A 27,960-nucleotide genomic window follows, 5' to 3' on the forward strand; every position below is an offset into this window, starting at 1 on the left:
AAAGGATTGTGGGGAGTTATTTCAGGTCCAAAAGATAGCAAGCACAAAATTAAAGCAAAAGTATGGGACCACGATGGAATTAAGATGAATGGATTGCACTAAACAGGTGTTTACTTAGTTACTTGTCAATTACAGGCATGTGATAATTGACAATAAAATTGTGTCTCCATGCTGTGTGAGTTCTTATACAAAATGTCAAATTTCTTAAGCTATGAAGAATTTAGTGCCAATCAATCTGAAGAAAAAGCACTGTTGATTTTGATCGACAACTAACTGATTTTAACAGAATATGATATCTAACTTGTCACGTCACAGATCAGATGAATGATTAATTTTGCCTTCCCAAATACAAAAAGATAAAATTCAATGAAGTATGTTTTCTGCACCATTATAAAAAACACTGGCATCATTAGGACAACATCAATTGTGAAATTAAGGACTTTCTTCACTTTCTGCTGGTAGCAGGACTGAATCTGCATTTTCCAAGATCAACTCTTCAGCATCAGAAGCTTTGACAGCTCTGAAGGGGGAGAAAAAAGCATTTGTATTCTCAATAGAGAGTACAATTGCAGGTATTGATGCAGTTATAGCTTGAAAGCATGTTCTTATGCATTGAAAATGACTCGGGAGGAAAATGGCATGGGTTTAAGTTTTAATAATGCCACAGTAAAGAACAGAATAAGAAACTTAAATTATACACACCTCAGGAAGGTAAGATTCTACATTTACTTTGCAACTCTTGACAGGTAGAGCCATATTTGACCATTGGTTGACATATACAACTCCCACAACATTGGCTAGATTACAGTTTACTTGTTGGAAATTGCACTTCTAGCCATGGTTAGCAGCATTCAAGAACCATGTGAGAGGTTATACGACACAAAAAGAAGACATCTCCTTTAAGTCATTTTTTAAGAAATTGTCCCGGCATTTTTATTCTCTTTGCCTTTACACTCTCCTTTGCTATAAGCTCCATGCTCTATATGATTTTCATTCCATGCTTGTCCAAGCCAAAGATTCAAGGAAAGGAGAAAACAACAACAAAAAGTAGCCAGTACCTTCCCGCAATGATTTTACAGCTGGCAGAAAAAAGATGAGATGCTGGATTTTTGTCCCAGAGGATTTAGAGATAAATTCTTGGCCTCAGACATGGAATTCGGTAAATACAAACCAACTAGTATAGTGGTCACTACTGGTTGTTTACATAAAAGTATCTGTGAATTGTTATCATTTGACTTAAACTCCCTTTCTAGAGTCATATAACCACCAGGAGAATCATGTTGGTGAGTTTTGAGAACACACCAGCAGTCACAGTTTCTCCTAGGATGTCCTGGGAAGGCAGGTAAGAGACTTTATTCTTCTTGCATCAGTGAATGTCAGCAATGAAGAGCTGGAGAGAGAACTTGCCCTTCTTCAGGCCAAGATGAAGTTTAGGACTGAGCAGATCTTTGGGAAAATCCAGATAGCAGAAAACAGTGAAATCCCTGGAAAAAATAACAGCCTGCTTGCCGTTTATGATCCAGGGAGAACCACCCCTGACCTGCAGGATAACGTCAGGATTAAGCTACATCTCAGTTCCCCAGTTGAGAAAGGGTTTTGATTTACACACAAGAAAATCAGGCCGCATCAGGATTCTTTCCCATTCCTCAGCAGAAGGGTAATTTTCTCCAGTTTGTCAGCAATTAAATTGCAAGAACAGAAATTTCTATGCCTTTATTCCAAAATTTACCTGCTGTTTTATAGAAATATGTGGTTGCTGACAAAACATTAAAAGGTAAAATAATATATTATTTTAAAAGACTGAGGGAAAATCAAGTTTAATTTTAAGTGGTAGAAATGAAAATACACATGGAGAAGCAATTAGAGCACAAAATGTATTCAACAACACATATTATATAAATTTTGAGTGAAAAACTCAAGACAGAAATTGGAAATTAGAAGGATCACTGTCAAGGTGAGATCTTGTAACCTTGAAGATCAAGTAGAAAACAAAATTTTACAACACTAAAATAAAAAATAATTTTACAGCACTAATAAAAAGGAACACAGCTGAGCACAATGGCTCATGCATGTAATCCCAGCACTTTGGGAGGCCCAGGCAGGAGGATCACTTGAGGCCAGGAGTTTGAGACTAGCCTGGGAAACATAGTGAGACCCTCATCTCTACCAAAAAAGAAAAAGTTAATTAGCCAGGCATAGTGACACTCGCCTGCAGTCCTCATTCCTCAGCAAGCTGAGGTTGAAGAACCACTTGAGCCCAGGAGTATGAGGTTTTAGAGTGATCTGTGATCATGATTGTTTCTCTGCACTCCAGCCTGGGCAGCACAGTGAGACTCTACCTCAAAAAATAAATAAATACAAAGGAATGTAAGCCTTGAAGGAAAAGCTAAAAGGTAAGAAAGGTATATCTAGGGACTTACAATAGGAATGCCAAAAGGAGAAAAAAAGAAACAAGTGGAAAATTAATAACTTCACAATAAAAGAAAAAAAAAAAAAGTCCTGAGCTGAAGTTTGAAATTGCATGTGGAAAAGACTCACAAACTTTCAGGCAGAATTTATACAAATTTCTAAGTTCCACATTCAAAGGCAAAACCTCATCCCCTAAGATGAGGGGAAAGTGGTTCTATATTACAATATGCAAATCAGATTAGCACTACAATTTTCATCTGAAGCAGTGAGAAGCTATGAAATAACAACTAAAGACTATTGAGCAGAGATGCTATAATTCCATAATCGTGTATCTGATCAGGTCAAAAACTAATAGAATTAATAAAATAATTTGGTATAACGGCTAGAAACAAGATCAATAATACATCAATAATACATATTAATAGGCTTCTCTAGAACAGATACAGCTACTTAAAATTGAAAATAGTCCATTTAAATTACACTGAAACTATAAAAAGTATTGGAGCAAACTATACAATAGAAGGCCAGAGTCCCTTTAGAGAGAGCTTTAAATGCATAAGGGCATGAAATAGATCCTAAGTAAATGGAAAAACACGTTGTATTCCTGCATGGCAAAACTTAGTATCATGAAAACGTCATTTCTTGTATGTGTACGTGTTTTATCATTCATTAATTCAATGAATATTAATTTTTGTTACTTTGTATATTGAGAATGCAATGATAGAAGTGGGATGCAGAAAATAAAATAAACACATTATATGCTAAACAGAGTAAAATGCTATGAAGAGAAATAAACCAGTAAAAGCAAACTGAAATTGTTGTAGAGATAGAAGTTTCTCATAGGGTAGTCAGAAAAGGCTTCAGTGAGAACATGACATTAGAATGCAGACCTAAAGGAGATAGGAGAGCAAGCCATGTGGCATCTGATTAAAGACCCTCCCAGGCAGAGGAGGAAAGTACAATGTCTCTGAGTTGAGCGTATGCAAGACACTAATACAGATGAAGTGAAGTAAGCAAAGGGTAGAGTAGTGAGGGAGAACCAGCTCATATCATTGTAAGTATTTTTTTCGTTCTGAGTAGGATAGAAAGTCACTGGAGGGCCTTAAGCAGACAGAAACACGCTCTGAGTTTTTGACAGGAAAACTCTTGTTGTCCAATTCACCATACCAAGGAGAGCAAGGCAGAACAGGAAGAACAGTTTCTTGCAACTGTCCCCGTGAGAAATAAAGGTGGCATAGGCCAGGCTGTAGCCACAGATTTTTAGAGATGTGATCATATCCTGGATACGTATGAAAGCTATAGCCCTGATACGGACTGTTTGGTGTGAAGGAAAGAGTGAAATGAAGGATGAGATCAACATTTTTGGCTCGTGTATACATAGGATATTACCATTAACTGAGAAAGGAAGGGTTGCAGCAGAAACTCAATGTTGGGCATGTTAAATGTGGGCTGTATATTTGAAATATCCAAATGAAAATATAGCGGGTTATACTTGAGTCTGGAGCTTAGGGGCAAAGATCCAAGCAATTACTATATAATTCAATTATCATTCAAATGAGGGATATTTTGGAACCTTCATAAAATTGATTTTAATTAAATTAAAATTTCAGTTGAAAGAAAAATGTCTGTGAAAAAATATAGGAATATTATAAAAAAGACTGTACAGAGATATTTGCCTTACCAAATAGCAAAACTTAAAATAAGCTCAATATAATAAAAATTGTATGGTATTGTCAAAGGAACAAAATTGTATCTGTATTAAAGAACATACAGAAATAAAAATGTCTGTACATAATATACAAATATAACAATGTTACACAAATTGTATAATGTTATACAAATATAACACTGCCTTTCAGTAAAAAATGAATTATTTAGTAAATATTGATAGCATGTCAAAGAAAACTATTCTTTATACCCATATACAGAAATGATTATATTATAATTATTATATTCAACATAGAAATGTAAATATTCTATATTTATTTTAATCAAGTTTAGCAAAGTTTCTCATTCCAAATTTGAGAAAATTGATTATTTAGAAATTAAAATTTAGAAAAATTAAGAACTTGCCCACCAGATCAACATAGGAATTTGATCTATATTAGATCACCGTTAAGTGGTAAACTAGAATGTGAATCAGTCATGTTCCAAAGCATATCCTTTTATCCCCATGCTAAATTATGAATCTGATCTTTTGTGTTTATAAGATACCATTTGATGATTTTGCAGAAGATGCAAGATGAGGTTCTACTCAAATTTTTGACTCCCAGTCTTTGTATTAAGACCATGTTGCCTTTACACTTGGATGCAGTGATGTTCTTTGATCTGTGTTAGACCACCACAGGAGGCTCCAAGTTATCAGAAAGGAATCTTCAAGCTGGAGCTTAAATTTGAGGTTCTCAGCGGACAAGAGGGAGTCCCAGGTCCCTTGATCTCACTTATATTTCTATGATTTTTCACAATTGACCATTCTGAGTCCTGAAACTTACTGAAATGTTTGTCTCTACACTAGCCTACCTCTTTCCAAATCAACCCCTATGATACCCATTCAATCACTTTCTTTTTCCCTATATAAGGAACACCTGTTCAGACTGGTTTGCTAAAGCAATTAGGTCCCCTCTCTTATATCTGAAAGCTCCCTTTCATCATACTTCTGAGGAGTGCTAGGAAAGCTATAAGACAGTGAGAAGTAACAAGACTCAGTGTGATGGGAGATCACTGCCCCTAAAAATCTCATTTATGATCTTCATGGCATTCTCTTATGTAATAAAAAGATATAAATTCTATGTCTAGAGATTAATTTCTCTCCTTTAGGCAAAAATATTTCACACAATTCCCCAAAGATCACTTCCAACATTCCATAGCCTATGTTTGAAAAAAATAAGACATAATGCTTCCCAAAACAGATAACATCATTAATAAAATAAGCTATTCTCAGGACAGTCTTGGTCAGTTAAAATTTAATAAATTTCTAAATAGTTGAATGGATTACTTTCTCTTCAGTAGACTAGAAATATGAATTTTGCCTATGATTGTTTTGTAATTTTTAATGCACATTACAAGAATGAGTGTGGATGTTAAATAAGCCTTTATTTATTTATTTTTTAGACATGGAGTTTTGTTCTGTCACCTGGACTTGAATGCAGTAGCACCATCTCAGCGCCATCTTTGCTTCCCAGGCTCAAGCAATCCTCCCACATGAGCCTCCTTCGTAGCTGGGACTACAGGCATGCACCACCACACCGTTATTTTTTTTTATTATTTTTAGTAGATACTTGGTTTCATCGTGTTACTCAGGCTGGTTTCAAACTCCTGGACTCAAGTGATCTATCTACCTCAGCCATCCTAAAATGTTGAGATTACAGATATGAGCCATCACAACTGTCCCCTAAGAAGCCTTGGTTTAATGCAAGCATAGGATTATAAGACTGAAAATAAAATTGTATTATGGTCTGAAAGATTCATACTCTGCAACTGAGCAGAGTGTGAACACATTCCAGACTCAGGTTGATTCAACTTCCACATCTACTTTAGTCCCTGGGTGTAATTGATAGGTGGATTGTGACTTCTCCAATGCACACATACTTGCCTCTCTTAACCATATGAATTTTATAAACTCCCAATACAATATAACTCCCTCTATTGTCAGTAAATCACAAAACCACAATGTAAATAGAAGAAAAAAACAGACACTCCTAAATATGATCTTTAAAACACTAGCTCCAGATACACAAAACAGCAAAATACATCCCCTCACAACAAACCACACATAAACTCAAAGCTGCATAAAAGTGCAGTAGTAAAAAATGACAGAAACTATAAAGGTTTGGACCATTAAAATATCCTCGTTTCATGTTTCATATTTCTTTGAGATAACCTGCAACCTTCACTGGTAATATGCCTATAAAAACCGGAAGTGAGTTATTTGAACTTACTTTACTGGATACAGCTTAAAAATCACTGCTAAAGGAATTCTGACATTTCCCACAAGGAATTCTGGAAAGTAATGACATAGGAGAATCTCAATTGCAAGTTATGTAGGGAAACCAGAGCCACATGTCATAAAGACGTTGACAAATCTCCCAGCTGAAATTAGACTCGTCCATCCATATTATTTTGTATATTTGCTTAACATAATGGAGCCACCTTGGTGTATGCCCCACTTGAATCCCCTTTACTGGCTGATACTCTCATCCCCTGTTGAATGCACACACAACCTTTTCTGAAGCCTTGCCCTGGACTAACAGGGTCAACTCCTCTCCACAGGTCTGAAGGGCTGCATCCCCAGAACTACTCCCCCTGGCTGCAAGGCGGAATTCCTGCACAACGCAATTCACACTCCAGAATACTCTCACAATAAGATTAAGGACAGAATTTACCTAAGTGCATTCCGGTCAGCTCCTTCCTCTTCCTCACTTTTTTCCCCCTCACTCATGCCCCAGATATTTCTTGAAAGAGCATTATTTCAATAAATTTAGGAATCCAAATTCCTATTTTAGGCTCAACTTCTAGAAAATACAACCTAAGATACACAATATGTTTTTTCTTCATAATTAATATACATGTCTATTTTGCTATGGGTTTAAACTCCGAAAGAAAGGAATAAACCTCATATCCATTTTGTGAAAATAAATTTCTTATTTGTTCTTCTAATATCTACTTTGCAACCATCCAATCATCCCATCTTTCCTTTCTATTTAGTTTTAAATCCAGAAGTGGCCTAGATTAGGAAGAACATTCACTTACGTCATCTTTGTTTACTTAAAAATGATCATGCTTGAACGGGAGTGGCGGCTCACTCCTGTAATACCAACACTTTGGGAGGCCAGGGCAAGCAGATCACGACGTCAGGAGAAGATCCAGACCATCCTGGCCAACACGGTGAAATCATGTCTCTACTAAAATGCAAAAATTAGCAGGTCATGGTGCCACGTGCCTGTAATCTCAGCTACTCAGGAGGCTGAGGAAGAAGAATTGCTTGAACCAGGGTGTCTGGGGTTGCAGTGAGCTGAGATCACACCACTGCACTCCAGCCTGGTAACAGAACGAGACTCAGTCTAAAAAACAAATAAGCAAAAACTTTTTTTTTGTTTTTTACTGCTTATCTCATGTTTTTATCTGTTATTTTTTACTGCTTATCTCATATCTTTATCTGTCATTGTTTTCTTACTTGGCCATTTCCACCTCCCCTAATAGCCCTCCTATACTAAAAATGAATAAAATAATTTAGAATTGGATAAACAGTATGTTGATTGTGTATGTACCTATTCATGTACAAGCATAAATACCTCTGTCCACTTAGAAAATAAGTATATATCAATCTTGACTTCGTTAATTTTACATTGAAAAAGAAAACCAGGAACTGTATTTATCTTCTTTTCAAAATCTAAGGTTTTGTAACAACTAGAAAACATTGTACATGATCTTAAACATAAGCTATAATATGGTTTGGATCAAACCTCATATCAAATTGTAATTCCCAGCGTTGGAATTGGAGCCTAGCGGGAAGTAATTGGATGATAGGGGTGGTTTTCTCCATTGCTGCTGTTTTTGTGATAGTAAGTTCTCATGAGATTTGGTTGTTTAAAAGTGTGTGGCACCCCCTCCTCTCTCTTGCTGTTCCAGCTATGTGACATGCTGGCTTCCCCTTCATCTTCCGCCATGATTTTAAGTTTCCAGAGGCCTCCCCAGAGGCCCAGCAGATGCCAGAATTATGTTTCCTGTACAGCTTGTGGAACCTTGAGCGAATTAAACCTCTTTATAAATTATCCAGCCTTCGGTATTTCTTTGTAGCAGTGCGAGAACATGAATACAAGCTCCAACCTTCTAGAGATTTGCCATAATAGAACAACTTTATCTAGAAACAAAAGAATAGAAAGATCATGGTAATACAACTTTTTATTGTCTCAATAATATTACTTTACTTAACAGACTGACTTTACAGGTCATTTTAGTAATTTGAAGTAATCATTATCTGCTGTTTTATGTTGCAATATGACTATCTTGAAAAGAGTGTCTGTCTCCTTTATTGATTATATCTTTTAGTGCTACTCTTACTTCTGGCACTGAAGCAAATTATTGACATTCAGTGAATGGTTATTCAATGTAAATTTATTGCATTATTGTTCAGTTTGTCTAACTCTAAACCACATTCAGTTGCTATGTAGACAAAGATTGTTCCTCACATTCAGTTCACCAACGTAAAAAAGGAAAAACACATATGGAAAAATTTTGTTTCTAACCAAATCTATGAGGAAAGGATTCTTCTTTCCCCATACAAGATTTCCTAAAAAAGGAGGACAAGGAAGCGAAAATAAAAGCAAAGTTTTCAACAGCAATAGCATATTAAGTTTAACAGTTCTCAAAGCTTAAAAACTAGATTTTTCTATTGAATCTAGATATCTTGAAAAGTGATCTAAAATAGTATGTTACTAACATGTAATAAAAAAAGTATAGAAAATTACATCAATTTCTTACTAAAATCTTTCTTTAGTCTGCTTTTTAAAATTTCCATTCCAACTTTTCACAAGTTTGCTAAACTTGTGAAAAGTTTAGGCACTGTGAAAAGTCCAGGCACTATTTTTAGATTTTTTTCTCACTTTTTAATTTTCATCTAGTTTATAAACATATTATCTGTCAAGAAAAAAAAAGTTCTCCTCTGATGGACTTCTCCCTCTACTAACCAGCAGAAAAAAAAAACTTGACTGCAAATTCAAAGGACTGATATGATTTCCCCACAAAAGTTAATATAGGAACCCATATTTTCAAGCACAGAAGGAATCTACAGATCTATTTTGTACGCTTTTAAGCACTATTTAAAATTATTTTATTTACCTGTTCTGAGCTACATATTGCATCTGTTCAGGATGCAAATTGCTAGTTTTATTAAGTGTATATATGTATCACATGTTCTGGTAAATAAATAAGGAAACGAATAAATGCATTAAGAAAGAAAAAATTAATTTTAATAAAATTGATATTTCAGGTTATTTCTTACTAACACTACTAAACTATAATATGGCCACAGAGAATTGCATAATTGTTGCAAGCATATGTAATAAAAATATAATTTTTTAAAGTCTATCAATCTGTTTCTCTTTTCCCTGAATTATGCATTTCATCTACTCCAGCCATTGGCCATTATATAAATGCTGACTATATGGATCAGATGATGTTTTGATATTTTGTAATAGTTACTGAAATATGTTTTGCACTCATAACTGGTTTTCTTTTTTAAAATTTATTTCACCGTATTGGAAAATAATGTTGAAAACAATCGGCTATTCTATTAAGATTTTTTTGCATGTGTGTATATAGGTACACACACACACATATATCTCCTACATATTAGATTCCTCCTTAACATTTTAATATAAAATTCATATGGTTAGATTAGTAACATTCTGAAATACTTCATGATTTGTTATTTTAACAAAAAATTACTGATTAATGGGCTATGGATTTTTGTTGTTGTGTTAATGCACTTAATTTTGTAGAGAAGTTTTAGGTTCACAGCAAAATTGAGAGGAAAGTACAGAGAGTTCCCATATGCACATGCATAGCCTCCCCTATTCTTAAAACATCCCCCTCCAAAGTGGTGCATTTGCTACAATTGATGAGTCTACACTGACACATCATTATCAACAAAGTCTATAGTTTACATTAGTGCTTACTCTTGATGTTGTACATTCTATGGGTTTGAATAAGTGTATAATGACTTTACATTATATAATGACGTTACAATTATAGTGTCAGAGTTTCAGTGCTCTAAAAATAATCTGTGCTCCACCTATTCATTACTCCCTGCTAAACTTTAACAACCACAGATATTTTTACTGTTTCCATAGTTTTGCTTTTTCCACAATGTCAAATAGTTGAAATGATAAAGTATTTAGTCTTTTCAGACTGGCTCCTATCACTTAGCAATACGCACTCAAGTTTCTTGTTTGTATTTAATTTGTTTTATTTTACATTTCCTTGAAAAGCATATGATATGTAACATCGTTTTATATACTTATTTACATCTGTATATCTTCTTTCATGATATGTCCAGATCTTTTGCCCATTTTTCAATTGAGTTTTTCATTTTTGTATTGTTGAGTTTTAAGTGTTTTTTAAATATTTCGGTTAATAGTCCTTTATCAGATATATCTGTTGCAAATATTTCCTACCAGTCTGTGGCTAGTCTTTTCACTTTCTTTACAGTGTCTTTCACAGAGCAAACAATTTTAATTCTAATAAAATCCAGTTTATCAATTATTTCCTTCACTGATTGTGCCTTTGGTGTTGTTATCTGAAAAGTCATTATCAAACCCGAGATTTTCTTCTACATTATCTTTTGAAGTTTTATATAGTATTGTGTTGTACCTTTAGATCTGTGACTCATTTTGAGTTAATGTGCATGAAAGGTGTAAGGTCTATGTCTGGATTCATTTTTTTTTACATATGAATGTGCAGTTGTTCCAGCACCACTTATTAAAAAGACCCATATTTTTAATAAATGGTGCTGAAACAACTGGACATTTTGATCTCTTTCAAAAATCTGTTAACAAAATTCGTGTGGTTCTACTTCTGGGCTCTCTGTCCTGTTGCATTAATCTGTGTTTATTCTTTCACCGGTGTCACACTCTCTTGATTACTGTAGCTCTATAGTAAGTCTTAAAGTCAGGTAATATCAGTCATCCAACTTCGTTCTTCATCTTCAATTGGACTATGTTTTTTGAATGATAACTGTATGTCAAACTACAACCTCTCATTTAAAAAATTGCTCAAAATTACTTTATTAATTAATGTGTATATGGTGACATATGACATCAGTGTAAATAGCACCATCTATGCATTAATCATAGTATCAATCATTAAGCTTTAACATGTCCATTAAAGCAATAATGGAACATGTCATATAATTCAGTCCCAAACAATTTTAATGACTATTTGAAGACATAAAATTAGAGTAGGTTTCTCAGAAACGAGTGTGCATACACTACTAAGAAATTCATGTACAAATTAATCAGATTGCTTCTTTAAAATATAGAGATTGATGTATTTTAAAGGCTCAAGATTGATTTATTCATTGCAATTCAGTTGGCCAGAGATCAATTTGATCTAGTATTTTTAGTCACATTCAAAATTAAACAAATTACTAAATTGACCAAGAAATCATGCTCTCTTGTTAAAACTTAAAGGCAGAGAACTAGGTCAGGCACAGTGGCTCATGCCTGTAATCCCAGCACTTTGGGAGGCCAGGATGGGTGGATCCCCTGAGGTCTCAAGTTCGAGACCAGCCTGGCGAACACAGTGAAACATTGTCTCTAGTAAACATACAAAAATTAGCCGGGTATGGTGATAGGCACCTATAATCCTTGTTACTCAGGAGGTTGACGCAAGAGACTCGCTCGAACCCGGGTGGTGGTTTCAGTAAGCCGAGATTGCGCTGAACCGAGGTTGTGCCACTGCATTCCAGCCCGGGTAACACAGCAAGACTCTGTCTTAAAAGAAAGAAAGAAAAAAAAAAGACAGAGAACTAGATACTTCCTTGTGAGGTATGGACCAGAGAACATTTGCTTTTTACTATAGATCTTTGAACTAATTATTTTTATGCTGTGTTTATGAATTTCAATATATAGTTTTTAAAGAAATTCTTAAAGGCCACCTCAAACTCAGAATTCAGTTTACATATGTTTCATATGCATACACATGTATATATGTGTATATGTAGTTTTATACAAATCACATATACTACATATATATTTGTATGTGTGCGTGTGCATGTGTGGTGTATGTGTGAGTATGACGGTTGTCTAGGGATTCTGTGACAGCTGATCTTCAAACAGGCCTTTAAGAACTACTGACATATAAAACAGCAGGTGTGAATTATGAGAGAAACATAAATACTTGTTATTCCATTGTTTTTAATGAGATGTAACTGGTTTAGGACAGAATTGCTAAATCAAAGTTGAGAGATAGAATACAAAGATTTTTAATTAATACTTGCATGTACCTATGAGGCCACTGAATGTAAGTTTTGTGTTTGAGAAATATGATTTGCTATTACACAGAATAATAGTTGGAAAAAGCACTCACTATAACAAATATGTTCTAATTGGTGGTGGCAGGTTGACATGACTCCTGCTTCTCTGACACAGTTCACTTTTGATGATAAGGATTAGTTATTCTCTGTAAAACTAGATCTCAATAAGTCATTACAATGGAGAAGGCAGTGGTGCAGATAACGCAAAACATCGTAATTTTCAAACATAATTTGTTCCTATCTTTGAAAGAGTTCTCTTTCTACTTATATTTGTTTGGCAATGCCTAAATTAGCTTGTATTTCCTAGATACATAGCCACTGACAAGGAATTTAGGTATATGTTGCTAGACCAGTCTCTGCTTGACTGAATAGGGGAATAATTCATTAAGTTAATCTATGTAGGAACAAGAACATGTTGGCCATATTTTTCTTCAGAGCCCTTAATTTTGTACAAATATCATAAAATGTGAGCTGTTACTGATTTTGTAACACTTTCTTCCAAAGAGATCAAGGTTAGTAATACATGTCACAGAAATAATAGGCTGGCAATTAATTTCTAGTAGTGAAGAAAAAGCAGTGATATTCCTGTAATATGATCTAGGGACACAAAAATGGATCATGTAGCTGTTCCCTCCAGCAACTCATGACTGCACTCCTAGTTTAAACAAAACAAAACAAAACAAAATGTAAGACGATGACAAAACAGTATGAGTCCATGTTGAATAATTGTTAAGGTCAAGGACTTTGGACAGATTTTAGCTTAAATAAATTACCTTATCTCTCTAAACCCCAGTTTCCATACTGGAGAAAATAATTATGATTTTACTTATTCTATGTAGCTATTTTGAGGATTAACACAGATGAACCTGTAAAACATACAGCATTATACCTGTCACATGGTAAGTGTCTGGTAAATGTTGTACATATTATTATTCATGGTTGTATAAGTGCTCTGAAGATGTAAGGCAGTGATTTATGTTGTCTAGGCAAATTGTAACAGAAAATATGATATGAGAGTTAAGTTTAGAATGATAAATAGGATATTTGCAAGTGAAGATGAAAGAAAGGGCTTTTTTTTTTTTTTTTTTTTGAGACAGAGTCTTGCTCTGTCGTCCAGGCTGGAGTGCAGTGACGCAATCTTGGCTCACTCCAAGCTCTGACTCCTGGGGTCACGACATTCTCCTGCTTCAGCCTCCCAAGTAGCTGGGACTACAGGTGCCTGCCACCACACCTGGCTAATTTTTTTATATTATTTTAGTAGAAATGGGGTTTCACCATGTTAGCCAGGATGGTCTCGATCTCCTGACCTCGTTATCTGCCTGCCTAGGTCTCTCAAAGTGCTGGGATTACAAGTGTGAACCACCGTGCCCGGCCAGAAAGGGCATTTTTTATGAGAACACATGGACACAAAGAAACAACAGACACTGGGGCGTACTGGAGGGTGGAGGATGGGAGGAGGGAGAAGATCAGGAAAGTAACTACTGGGTACCAGGCTTCATACCTGGGTGATGAAATAATCTGTACAACAAACCCTTATGACATGAGTCTACCTATATAACCATCCCCCACAAGTCTGCCTGTATAACAAACGTGCACATGTACATCTGAACTTAATGTAATAGTTTAAAAAGAAAATTTTTATGGCAAAAAAAGATTATATAAAATGTATGACAGAACTTCATGTTGAGAAAAGTGGGTAGTCTGTTGTGGTTAGAGTGAGAATATATTCATTGGGGAAGGGTTAACAAGAAATGAGGCTGCCTTCCAGAGATTAATGCAGAAAAAAACATGCAGAGTGTAAAGAGTGTGTATGCCAGCAAAATACATCTGTGTGATTGTGTGGACCTGAATAGTATTAATTTGTATTGTGGCAGGAAAAAAATGTTACAAGTTTACAATACCGTGATTACTATCCATAGTGCAATCACATTTATCAGCCTCTCTTCCAGGTGGATTGAGGCTATGTGACAGTTCTGTCGATGAAATTGATGCAACATCATCCAGTCATAACCTGTAAAAACATCTCCCAAAATTTTCTAGTTTTCTTTTCCCCTACCTCTGTAGCCTTTGAGGCCGAAATTGGCAGAGATTAAGGCTGAAAGAGGGTCAATCAACCTCTCCATCCTATAACATTATAGGCTGAAAAAAAAAAAAAAAAAGAAAACAGAAATAAAACAAAACAAGACTCCTTTTATTACAGAAAGCCACAGAGTGCTTGAGGATTGTCATTTGTGACAGCTAGCTTACTATACACGAACACACACACATGCACGCATACACATATATACTCACAACCTGTACTTATGAAAACTTCAAAAATTTTCCTTGGTGAATAAAATATCCTAATAATCCACAGTTTAACAAGACAAGGATGCTCACTTTTACCACTGCTCATCAACTTTGTACTGGAAGTTCTTGCCAGAGCAACTGAGTAAGAAAAAGCAATAAGAGGCAAATAAACTAGAATAAAACTATTTCTATTCACATGTGATATGGTCTTATATATGTCTTATATGTAGAAAATTATAAATAATCCACAAGTAAGCTGCTAGAACTATTAAATAAATTGAGCAAAGTTTTAGAGTACAAGATCAGCACACAAAAATGACTAGTCTCTCCCCACCAGCAATGACTAATTCATAAAGAAAATTAAGAAAGCACTTTCATTTACAATAGCACCTAAAAGAATAAAAACCTAGAAATAAATTTACCAAAAAAGTGAAAAGCTCATGTGCCGAAAACTACATGATATTGCTGAAATAAATAAAAAGATATCTAAATATTAATAATTGGAAACATAGCTTATGCTTATGGATAAGAAGGCTTAATATTGTTAAGATTATCAGTAATACCCAAAGCCATATACAATGGCAGTGCAATCCCCCTCCAGATTCTAGCAGACTTTTCTGCATAAATGGAAAAACTGATCTTCAAATTCACATAGAATGGTGAGGGGCTCCAAATAGCTAAAACAATCTTGAAAAAGAAAAGCTAAATTGTGGACTTAGGCTTCTTGATTTCAAACCTGACTACAAAGGTATGGTAATTAAAATAGGGAAGTACTGCTATAACGATAGACATATGAACCAAAAAAAAAAAATTGAGAGTCCAAAATAAACCTGTGTTTCTATAGACAATGGATTTTGTTTTTCACTCAATGGGGAAAAAATAGTCTCTTCAACAGCTGGTCTGAGATGACTGGATTTCCATACATAAAAGAATGAAGTGGAACCTTATCTTGGCCTATATAAAAAATTAATTCAAATAGGTCAATGACCTAAACATAAGAATTAAACCATAAAAGTCTTAGAAGAAAACACTGGAGTAATCTTCATGATCTTGAATTTGGCAATGAATTCTTCAATATGACAACAAAGACATGAGCAACAAAATGAAAAAATAGACTGGACTTCATCAAAATTAAAAACATTGGCATATCAAACAACATTATCAAAAAAGTGAGAAAACAATTCACAGAATAGAAAAAATATTTTAAAATTGTACGTCTGATAAGGTTTTACATTTAGAATATATAAAGAATTCTCACAACTCAACAACAAAAAGGCAAACAATTCAACTTAAAAATGGGCAAAAGCACTGAATACACATTTCTCCAAAGAAGCATAAAAATGGCCAGTAAGAATATTAATAATGCTCAATATGATCATCATTAGGGAAATACAAGTCAAAACCACAATATAATATCACACATACACTAGAAAGGCTGTAATTTTAAAAAAACAAAAATCAGAAATTAACAAGTGCTGGATTCACATTATCAGAACAGTGAGCCGGTCTATCCCACTGAAACACATCAAATTCTTTGTTTTGACTAATCCTTGAGTAATGCGAGCAAACATAATTTTTCATGCTCTTTTGTGTGCTTTTGTTTACGAGCTTCATAAGAGGAGAAATCAAGCCTGCTTTTATTTCTCACGAATATCCGGCATCTAGCACAGTACCTGGAACAAACAGACTCTTAGTAATAAGTTTTTTAATGAATGCATTAAAACATATTCGGAAATTGTCTAAATCTTCTACACTGAAAAAAATATTGTATTTAATGTAAATGTTAAGCTACCTGTAAAAATCATTTCTTCCAAAAAATTGTAATAGACACTAAAATTTCAGACCAAAAAAAAAAAAAAAAAAAACCTACAAAAATGAAACCCATTTGCAGGATTCCTATGGCTATTGGTGTTTATATTTTAATATTCTCATACTGTCATGTTTCCAGGCTTCAAAAAGCTTTTAGTAATTTTTACCTCCATTTGAAGTAAGATACTTAGTATGTTTTATTATATAATTTTAAACTAGTTTATGTCTCTCTATAAGTATGTGTCTAATATGGTATGGATATGTGTCCCTAACAAATCTCGTGTCAAATTGTAATTCTTAATATTGGAGGTGAGGCCTGGTGGGAGATAATTCGATCATGGGGCAGTTTCTCTAGAGTGGTTTAGCACCATCCCCCTTGGTACTGCTGCTGCGATAGTGAGTGAGTTCTCACAAGATTTGGTTAAAACTGTGTAGCACCACCCCCCTTGTTGCTCCCGCCATGTTAGATGCTTCACTCTCTCTTCCCTTCTGCCATGGTCGGAAGTTTCCTGAGACCTCCCCAGAAGCAGAAGCTGCTATGCTTCCTGTATAGTCTGCAGAACTATGAGACAATTAAACCTCTTTATACAATATGCCATCTCAGGTATTTCTTTGTAGCAGTGCAAGAATAGCCTAGCACAGTATTTCGGAAGCAATTGTCCTTACTTATGTATGTCATTAAATATAGAGAAGCAGTTCATTCATGGGTCTGTGATTTCATAGTTTGAGGCAAAAGCTGAAGGTCTTAACCATAATAACTTTTTTTTTTCAATTTATTTTCAGCTATTCCTTTTCCAAATCCTCTTTTGAGGGTTTTTAAGAATATAGGTTATAAAAGTAATAAAATTCTACAACCGTATTTTTGATTCTTTAGAAAGGATATTCCATGCAATTCTTGTAGTTCACATAATTTTCTCTGTTCTGATATGAGACTTTTTGCCTATTTTTTTTTTTATGGCTTAAAAAGAAAATGTTACCCCCACTGAATGTGGTGACAAGTTTTCTCTCTTTCCCCCACCAATATTTCTATCTCTATCTCTCCATACAACTATAAAAAATCTGTCTCTGTAAATTACATTACAGGCCTGTTCTTACTATTGCCTTATAATCTTACATGTCCCAAGTCCACAGTCATCACACTGTCTCTCTCACTCCCTAATAACGATTTCACATTTCTTCTTACCCTCAAACTCATACACTTCATTCCACATTCTGTTTCTCCGCTGATGATCTGGTTGGCAATTTCACTGATAAAACACCAGCAAACAGAAAAGAATTCCGAAATCTCCTATCACCTTGGTTATCCTCCAATCTCCATCAAGGTCCGTATTTCCTGCCTGCCTTCTTGTTATTTTGTGTGAACGTTTCACACTGCAAATCCAAGGTCATTCTTCCACTCGTGTCCTCTCATCTACTTAAGGACAGAGGAGCAACAACTCCGCTTGACCTATTTGGATCCTAAATTTTTCTCTCTGCATTGTATCGTTTCTGTTCGCATATAAACATACTTTTATGAAGAAAAACTCATCTTTTGACTTCCTGATCTCCTCAACCAAATACTTCTCTTTGCTTCTGCCTTATAATATAAACATTTTTTTAAAAAGATAGCTAGACTGACTACCTCTAGCTCTTTTTATCAAAGTGGCTCATAAAGGCATCCCAATGACTCCATTGAAGTCTTCCTCATGACTCCACTGAAGCTATACTGATGGCTTTCATGTTGAGGTGGCCAATTCTCATCTGACAACTTCTTGCACTATCAGCAACATTTGCCATCTTTGGTAACATCCTCCTTGTGGCTTTGGAAACCAGGCACTACACTCTCCTATTTGTTTTGTTCTCTCCTATTTCTCTGGCCTTTCTTTCTCATCTTCTTTGCTTGTTTCTTCTTCTTCCTCAACCTGTAAATCGAAGTATCTCAGGGCTCCCTCCATTTGGAATCTTATTCTTTTCTCTGTATTACCACCTTATTGATTTCATCATGTCTTATGACTGAATGCCATCCATATGTTTTATGACACTCAATCTGTTTATCATGTTGTAGTAGCTAACCTTTAAAAATGGCCTTTCGTGAACCACATCTACTGATATTCTCATTCTTGCATAACTCCCCATGAATCTGGGGCGACCCTGGAAATTACTCTCAACCAGTGGAATACAGCAGATGTGAGACTGTGTAACTTTCAAAGTTAGGCTATAGGAAGTGTTACAGCTTGCATTTGGATCAATCCCTTGCTCCTGGGATCTCTTTCTTGGAACCCAGCCTCCTTGCAAACCAAAGTCACAAGGAAAGATCACATGTAGATGCTCTATAAATAGCCCTGGCTGAATCCTAGCTTACAGCTAGCATGGACTGCACAGCATGTGAATGGGTCCTTCACTGCCTAGTCAAGCCTTCAAATGACTCCAGTGTCTGCCTTCATTTAACTGCAGCCATGAAAGACTCAAAACAAGAACCACTAAGCTGAGCACAATCTACAGAATTGTGAGAAATAGTAATAAACTATTATTGGAAGCCACTAAATTTGGGGTAGTTTGTTATTCAGCAATAGACAACATGGGTCACCTGAACTCCCCACTCAGATATCCAGCTACTCATCTGGTATCTCTACTTGATGTCTAATAGACATGCCAAAATCAGCATTTCTAATATAAACTCCTGATATTCCACCAACAAACATAAGTATCTTACAATTTTCCCCATCCAATTGAATGGCCACTCCATAATTATAGGTACTCAGGTCAAAAATTTCAGTTTCATCATTGATTCCTCTTTCATTCACGTGGTTAGCCCAATCTGGTGATAAATTCTGTTTGTTTTCCTTTCAAAATATAATGAGAATCTAGCCATATTTCATCCCTGCCCTTGCAACCTCATCTAATATTAACAACCTCCTTGCCTACTCCATTCCAGATACCTTGGAATACTCCATATACTCTCATGTCTTAAAGCTTTTGAACTTGTGTTTCCCCACATTTAAGCACACCCACTCTCTCATCTACATTATGTCTTTGCACAAATGCCATTTTGTTTTCAATGAAGCTTTTCCTAAACAATCAATTTAAAATTACAAACCCCTCTCTTCCCAAAATATTACCATTTCACCATCCCATACTTCTTTCATCACAGTATTTCCTCCAAGCTGACATACTATATATTTGCATTAATTATTCAGTATGTGACTGTTTCTTATCCGCCTTCTCATAAGCCCCATGAGGACAGGGATTTTAAATGCTGCATCTCCACCACCTACAATAGTGTCAGCAATGCAGAAGGTTCTCAATAAATGCCAGTGCAGTAGGGGAATAAATAAGGTTCTTCTTCTTAAGTTATTTTAATGTATACGGTTAAAGAAAATTATGTTTTGGTTTAAATCTTCTTTTGTAATTCATAAGTTGAAATTATTGACCGAATTAATTACAGTAATGAGAGAAAAGAATGTTTGACAAAGATTGGTAGAGATGAAGCCAATTTTCTGCAACTTCTATCCTCAGTGTTGTGTCATACTTTTCAAAGACATTTAAATGTATGTTAGAAGTAATTAAATTAATTTTTAACCAGCCAACCCAGCACATGCTTGCTGGGAGTTATAAAATTTAAAGCAAATTTGCATATTAATCCAGCCTGTGGCTGTTACATTTACATGCATGTCTTATTTCTTTTACGCTTCTATTCTGAGTCCCTAATCTTCTCCTTGATGTAATATTTCATCTTTAATAATCGATTGCTAGGACAGCATACACATACACACGTACACTCACTCACACACTCACAGGTTTAGGAAATATCTTCAGTGGTGGGAAACTGAAATTTGGAATAAAAAAATTAAATGTTGAAATATATTCATGAAATTTAACTGAATAAAATATATGGAAGAATATAAAATATTGAATAACTGCAAATTATTTAAAGCTAGAAAAGATGACAAATAAGTCCATATTAGACTCCTAATACAGTGACTTTAACCCAATAAAATGAAGAATAATAAGGACAAATATCAAGTGATGGCATTCGGTTTAGTAAAAACAATTCTACAAGTATGAGAAGGGGAAATGTGGCTTAGCAACCATCTAAGACATATGGGTTTAAAATACCACCAACACAAGAGAAATGTTATGTTATTGCACATGAAAATGTAAACTTACTCCTAAGCCATATTAATGAAAGAGATTGAGGGAGGTGACCATGATACTCTGCTCTGTTCTTGTCAGGACCTACTTATAGTATGTTCCCCAGTTATTGAAATGTAGACAGTGCCAACGGAAATGCGCTCAGAAGTAATAGTTCAATATGTTAAGTGGACTTGAAATGATGTCAAATGGGAAATTTTGAACAGGTCAGGAGGATGCCTAACACACACACACACACAAAGATATAAAGGGTTCAATCTCAGTAGCTACGTTCAAGTACATAAAGGGCTGTGCGGTCTAGAGAAGAAGGAACAGTTATTTTAAGAACACCCCTGTGTAGAAAGAGTATTAATGATTCCATATGACACCATTATGGTAGATAAATCATTTGAAAAATCTTCCATTTCCAAAACGTTTAGATACTGGTAAATTATAATGAACTTTCTTTAAATGTGCTAATGTCAAAATAAGAAAATTAATTTCTTGGGGACTAAAAATAAAAAAAAAAAATAAGCAGAATTCTGAAGCCAGAGTTTTAAATAAACATAGAAGGTGTGGTATCCCTGGGCGAAAATGGATACTGAGAGCTACAGTTTTGTGTTAAGTTTAACACTTGGGAAAAATTAGATGATCCCCAAAAGGTAGGGGAAGGAGATGAAGGAGAGGATTCCTTTCACCACACAAAGTTAGATACCTCAATAGTGTTCCCCTCTCATTGAAGGTGAGGATGCTATATATATTCTGTTTGTAGCAAGGAGAGATAAAGAGAAATCATGTCAGTTGCCAAGGTACAGCTGGGAAATTAATCATAGAAATGGCAGTAATAGCCTGGTCTGAGAATTATGATTATAGACCTAATCTCATGTGAGTCTGTTTATTGTGGTGACCACGAAAAGACTATAGTCTAAGAAACTCCAAGATAATAAATCGAATTAAAAACATATTGTTTCAATGGAAACAAACACATTTACACTCAAGAGGGAAGCCTGTCAATTTAGGCTCCATGGAATTTTTATGGATTAAGTCCAGGTAAGTATGAACTCACAATAGAAAGAAAAATATCAAGTACACAAGGAAATAAATCACCATGAGTGAGAAAAATATTAAAAGCAGAAACAATAAATACTAGATTCAGATCCCCAAGGGCTTCAGATATTAGAATCATGAAACATAAAAAAAGTATTTATAAAAATATTCAAAGAAATAAATGATGAAGTCCAAAACATAAGCAAGGAACCAGAGACTTTCGGAAATGCTTAAGCAGATTTGAAAAAAAGATCAAATAATACTACTGGAAATAAATCTCACAATCATTGAGGTCAGAAACATTGTATAAGATTTAAGAACCAGATTGGACCCAGCTGTCTAGAGAATTTGTGACTATCATATGTGCAGAATAAACCAGCAATGCAGTAGAAGGAATCAAATGGATGAAAAACATAAAAAAGAGATTGCAGAAGTAACAGGAAGCAAAGAGACGAGTCCAAAGACACAATTTATTTGTAATCAAAATCACAGAAGAATAGAAAAGAGAAAGAGAATGGAGAAAAGGCAATGTCCAGAAAGTTAATGGATGATAATTTTTCAGAATCAATTAAGAAATAAACTTTCAATTTCAAAAATTCCAATGAATTCTAAGTGCAGTAAGTAAAAACAAATTCGAATCAATACTCATTCACAATAAACTTCAGAGTAGCTCCCTGCTCCCATTCTCAAATGTTTAAAATCCTTCCGAGAGTGAGGCATGGTGGCTCAGCTTGCCATTCCAACACTTTGGGAGGCTGAAGCAGGAGAATCACTGGAGCCCAGGAGTTCAAGACTAGCCTGGGTAACATGGAGAGACCCTGTTTCTACAAAAATTTAAAAAAATAGCCATGTATGGTGACATGAACCTGTTATCACAGCTACTGGGGAGGTTGAGGTGGGAGGACTGCTTGAGCCCAGGAGGTTGAGGCTGCAGTGAGCCATGTTCATGCCACTGCACCCCAGCCTGGGCAACAGAGTAAGACCATCTCTCAAAAATAAATAGATTAATAAATAAAATCTCTTTGAGAATGACGAATAAAACACTAGAATTTCAACAGCTATAATGTAAGTAACCAATGGGCATCAGAGCAATGTCTTTAAAGTGGCAAGAAAGAATTAAAAAGTCATTCTAACACTGTGCACTCAGAATTCTATTTCAGCAATAAAGATAAAGAAAACACACTGTCTGCTTTTTTTAAGAGTGTTATTGCCAATGTCTGCTTTTTTAAAGAGTGTTATTGCCAAAATATCTCCCTAAAATACTTTGGGAAAGAGTTCTTGGAGAATATGTAGAATCAATATTGTAAGAATATCCAAAATCTGGAGAGATACTGAGTCCAGGATCAGTGGGTCTAGTTCAGGAATGCTATGAAATTGAGGCATGAGAATAGTAGCTATGCACTAAACCTGGAAATCAATCATTTTGTATAGAAAACATACACTCAAGGGATTCTGAGAAGAATGTCTTCGGGAAATAAGTAGATTTTCAATTAAAGGTGAATAGTCTAGAAACTTTGGGGAAGACTTGTGTTCATTATATAAACACAGAAAAAAAAAAGGGAGGCTGGGCGCGGTGGCTCACGCCTGTAATCCCAGCACTTTGGGAGGCCGAGGCAGGCGGATCACGAAGACAGGAGATCGCGACCACGGTGAAACCCCGTCTCTACCAAAAAATACAAAAAATTAGCTGGGCGCGGTGATGGGCGCCTGTAGTCCCAGTTACTCGGGAGGCTGAAGCAGGAGAATGGCGTGAACCCGGGAGGCAGAGCTTGCAGTGAGCCGAGATCGCGCCACTGCACTCCAGTCTGGGTGACAGAGTGAGACTTCCTCTGGGGGAAAAAAAAAAAAAAGTGAAAGCCATTAGAAGTTCCAGTGGTTTTTTTTTTTTTTTTTTTTAAAGGATTTGCTAAACAACCATGGTATACATATGAAACTAACTAAAATTTTGCATCATATGAAGCAATTCAGTAGAAGTAAAAATTGTGGAAGGCTTTAATATTTGAAATAGTCGCTTTCATGTTGCCTAAGATGAGTAATATTCAACTCATAGGCTAAACTAAAATCTGGTCACACTATTTTACTGTTTATTTGCATAGTAAATAATTTTTCATAACTATACTAATTGTATTAATCATTAGACATTAGTTTATAGTCCTCTGCAGAAACAATCCAATAGGGCAACAGGGTGTGTGTGTGTGTGTGTGTGTGTGTGTGTGTGTAATAGGGAATTGGTTCACACGATTACAGACGCTGAGAACTCCCAAGATTTTAATTTGGCAAACTGGAGACAAGGAAGAGCTAATATGTAGTTCTAGTCTGAGACCAAAGATTTCAGAACCAGAAGAACTGATAGTATAAATTTTTTTGGAAACTGAAAGACTTGAGACCCAAGAAGAATTGTTTTGGTTTAAATCAGAAAACCTATGTTCCAACTCAAAGTAATCAGGCAGGAGGAGTGCCCTTCTACTCAAGCTTTTTGTTCTATTCAGGTTTTCACCTGATTGAATGGGGCCCATCCACATCAGTGAGGACAATCTGCATTCTCAGTCCATAGAGTCAACTTTTAATCTGCACCTTCACAGATACATCCAGAATGATGTTTGGCCAAATGTCTCGGCACCCCATGGCCCAGTCAAGTTAACACATAAAACTAATCACCACCACAACAAAAATGGCTTTATTTTTTAAATCACTAAATAAAACCCAGAAGACTTAATTGTGGTTACAGAATATAATATTCATGCTATGCACAAAATATTTAAGCATCTGCATTACACTACTTTTAAAGAAAATTCTTTATAAGTATCTTTAACTTAAAATGGGAGAAAAAAGATTTGACTTGAGTGCTATCCTTAAACTCTCCTAATATTTCTCTGAAGCTTTCTTCTGGGGTTGTTTTCTGTGTCTTAGAATGTAACATTCACTCCAGGTAGAACAGCTAGGATTGAAAACCATCTAAGTGCTTATCCACCAGTGTTTTTCTATGTATAATGCTCACTTATGCGGCTTCCTATGTTCTGACAAAGATATACGTGAAAGGGTGTGGCTCAGTCCTTCAAAGAGTAACGTCATACTTCGATGTGTGAATGAATAATCTAAACACAAAAGACTGGGTGCTTGTGCATGTGGATGTACAGAATTTCTTTTTCAAATATATATTTGAATATTATTTGCCTTTAATTCCCTTTTAAATAAATTTACGCTCAACAAACACATACCCAGTGTGAAAATACATCCAAATGAAAAATAATTGTTATTCAAGGTTGCATTACCTAAGTTCAACAACACATTATTTGAAAACATTTATTTGTAGATCTCCTTCTTGCCTACAAGAATATTTGGAGTATTTTTTTAAAAAGTTTAATTATACTATATTTAAAAGTTGGCATCATGATTTTTATGGAAAATAATAATCCTCTGTGATTTTAAAATACACTTAAGCTCAGATCCCAGTCAAAACCAATTAAATCAGAATCCCTGGAGGTGGTGCTAGTCATATTTATTCTTTTAAGTGCACCCTAGATGACTGTAAGGTGTAGCCAGGGTTAAGAATCACTGAAGGAACATATAAGCATTGTCCGTGTTATTAAACAGTTTTCATAAACATCACTTTAAATGAGTACTCATACTGCACTGGCATATCAAAATTTATTTTAAATTCCCTTAGTTTGAATATTTAGGTTATTTTCAGTCATATTTTTATATGTGGATAGATCCAATTATATAAAAAAAAAACTAATCTTCCTGGGTACTGATTATCATATAAAGATACATATGTCTTGGTCTTTTAAGCCGGAGTTAAATTATGAAAGAAAGCAAATACCCTGAGGTGACACATATTGTACTTTGAGTTCTTTTGGCCCTTGATTAACTGACGGCAGCAGCAGCTGGGGGCTAAAAAATGGAAAAAAAAAAAACAGAAGAACGGAGCGTCATTGCTAGATTTTATAATTTTTTTTTGCTAAAAATTTAAAGTCAATTCATTATACCTTTAAGAAGGCTTCACTATCTGTTTTATGTTTATTGTTTTGTATATTATGTATATGAATATATATGTAAATAAAGTAAATTTTAATTGAGTAGGATTTGAGTGTGGGGGAGTTGGAGATTTTTTTAAACTTAGTCTTTCAGAATTTTGAAGACTATTAACTATATACAATTCATAGAAGAATAATTTAAGAAATAGAAAAAAATCACATTGTATTTGATTGGAGGGGTTGTGATGAAGAGAGGTATTTTGTCAAAATCCAATTCAGACTTCCCTATGGAAAATCAAGACAGCTGGGATTAGATAGTATCCACTTATCCAATTTCTGCCTCACTGTGTCTTTTTTATTTGAATTAATCTGGGTAATGAACACCCAAACCAAATTATTGTGGGTTGATTACCCATGAAAAGTGGGTTAATTGTTTAATAGCCATGGGTGCGAGTGGGTATAGGTATTTTAATATACATACACTTCTAGTTGGCATATATGAGAGTAGCATAAAATACATATACAATGAAATCAACATTGCAGTTTCATATCAAAAGTTGATTAATCTTCTTGTTAGAGTAATTTAATTATCTGTAAAATTGGTCGCTAAATACTGGAAAAAGTAGTCATCTATTATCATTGTTTCTGTTTTAAAAAAAGAAAGATAAATAAATGTTTTTTGAGTTCTAAACAAATAAATCTTAATTTTGGGAAAGCACTGGAAGAAAAGAGACATTTAGTGCTATTTACAATCAAAGGCAAACGTAGCAAATGGTTGTTTCCATCATAAGCTCAGCTAATTATCAGACTTGCTTACAGTTAGAGGCAGTCATCCACATTCCTGTGCAGTTTCAAGTGAAAGCTACGTAAAAAGTTTCCATTTTGGGGGAAGAAGGTGGCATCTAATTGAGGCAATGCTGCCTAGCATCTACATCCTTTGGGCAAGAAAAATGTATCCGTTCAAGAAACACCAACTACAGCCATGTTTTCTAATTTAGTTTCTAAGGCTATTAAGGGGAAGACCTTATTAGAAAATAGCTGCCAGAGCCATTATCTTTTTTTCCCTTTCAGTAAAGGCACACAAGATTTCGATGAAAAATGTCAGCATTCAGCTTTTCTTTCATGGTAGAAGCAATGGACCCAATTAAAAAATTTGGTGAATGGATCCATTACATTCTGCCTCTTCTGGAGGAAAAAACCAACACAAGGGAATTACAAAATAACAACCACCACCAAAAAGAATAGAGACCACAAGAGTAAGCATGCTGTACCAGCAGGGAAGCTACAAATGTGGGTAAAATGTTATTATAAAGTTCACGAAGTTAACAATGAGGCCAACCAAAAGACTCTACTTGATTGTGAAATCATCACTAATTCTCTATTTCTTTCCTTGTCTTATTATCCTCCTTTATTCAACTAATACTTCAGCTGATTTCTTTTGCTTCTTGTGGAAATCTGGGCTACAGCCTAGGGTTGCTTTTTGCATTCTTAAAAAAGGAGGAAAGAATGATATATTTTCCTTTAAAATTAATTTCAGAGGGCAAATCCTGGTAATTCCTAACTGAGAGGCAACATTTTGACATCCATCATTTTTACACAGCCCAACACGATCCTTTAGCTGAAAGGTATTGTAAAACAACAATATGTCAGAAATCTTGATAAGCCCAATTTTTGGTGAAAACCAGAAAGAACCTACTTGCCATGGATGGGGTGCCTGTTTCTTTTGTAAGAGTCAACAATGTTTTAGCTGAGTCTCACAATTCAGCAGCCTTTAGATGATACTTGGTCCTGTGGCACACAAAGATTTAATTACAGCTTATTTGCCATTACATCCTCCCCAGTGCATTAAAATATAGGGTACACAGCAAAGCCACCTTTCTGCAATATGCCTGGGAAAGAGCCAGACCTGAGAACCCTTCACAACTGGTCATGAAGCTAAAATAGAAACAATAAGAGCAAACAACTACCTACAAATGCTCACACCTAAAAGAAGCCAAAAACTTCTAAGAAGGTGAAAGAGGTGGTCGTTGGGGAGTTTCAGAAAAATTTCACCTAGAAAAACAGAAAACAACGCATCAGAAAGATTAGGACTGGGCAGACTGTGCATGGGATTTCATCAACCTTACCCAAGATACTGGTCCGGTCAGAAGAGGGCCCGGACTGCTCAGCTCAGCTTCTCTCTGCATACTAGACAGACGACACTCCTTCATAACAAGATGTATTCCCAATTGTATATATTAATTTTGATGCTTGCCTGGAGCCACAATTTCTCATTCTCTGTCAACC

General features: G+C 35.2%; 1 long non-coding RNA gene across 1 annotated transcript; it reads right to left on the bottom strand.

The window, feature by feature from the left end:
- Window positions 1-381: 381 nt before the first annotated feature.
- Window positions 382-27,960, bottom strand: LOC116418746. The gene is made up of 3 exons (XR_004228882.1): window positions 27,801-27,960; window positions 14,822-14,869; window positions 382-1,484 (listed from the first exon to the last, which is right to left on the bottom strand). It is a non-coding gene; the product is annotated as an uncharacterized LOC116418746 (long non-coding RNA).

The sequence above is a fragment of the Piliocolobus tephrosceles genome, chromosome 1 (genome assembly GCF_002776525.5).
Source record: "Piliocolobus tephrosceles isolate RC106 chromosome 1, ASM277652v3, whole genome shotgun sequence".
Lineage (NCBI taxonomy): Eukaryota > Metazoa > Chordata > Mammalia > Primates > Cercopithecidae > Piliocolobus > Piliocolobus tephrosceles.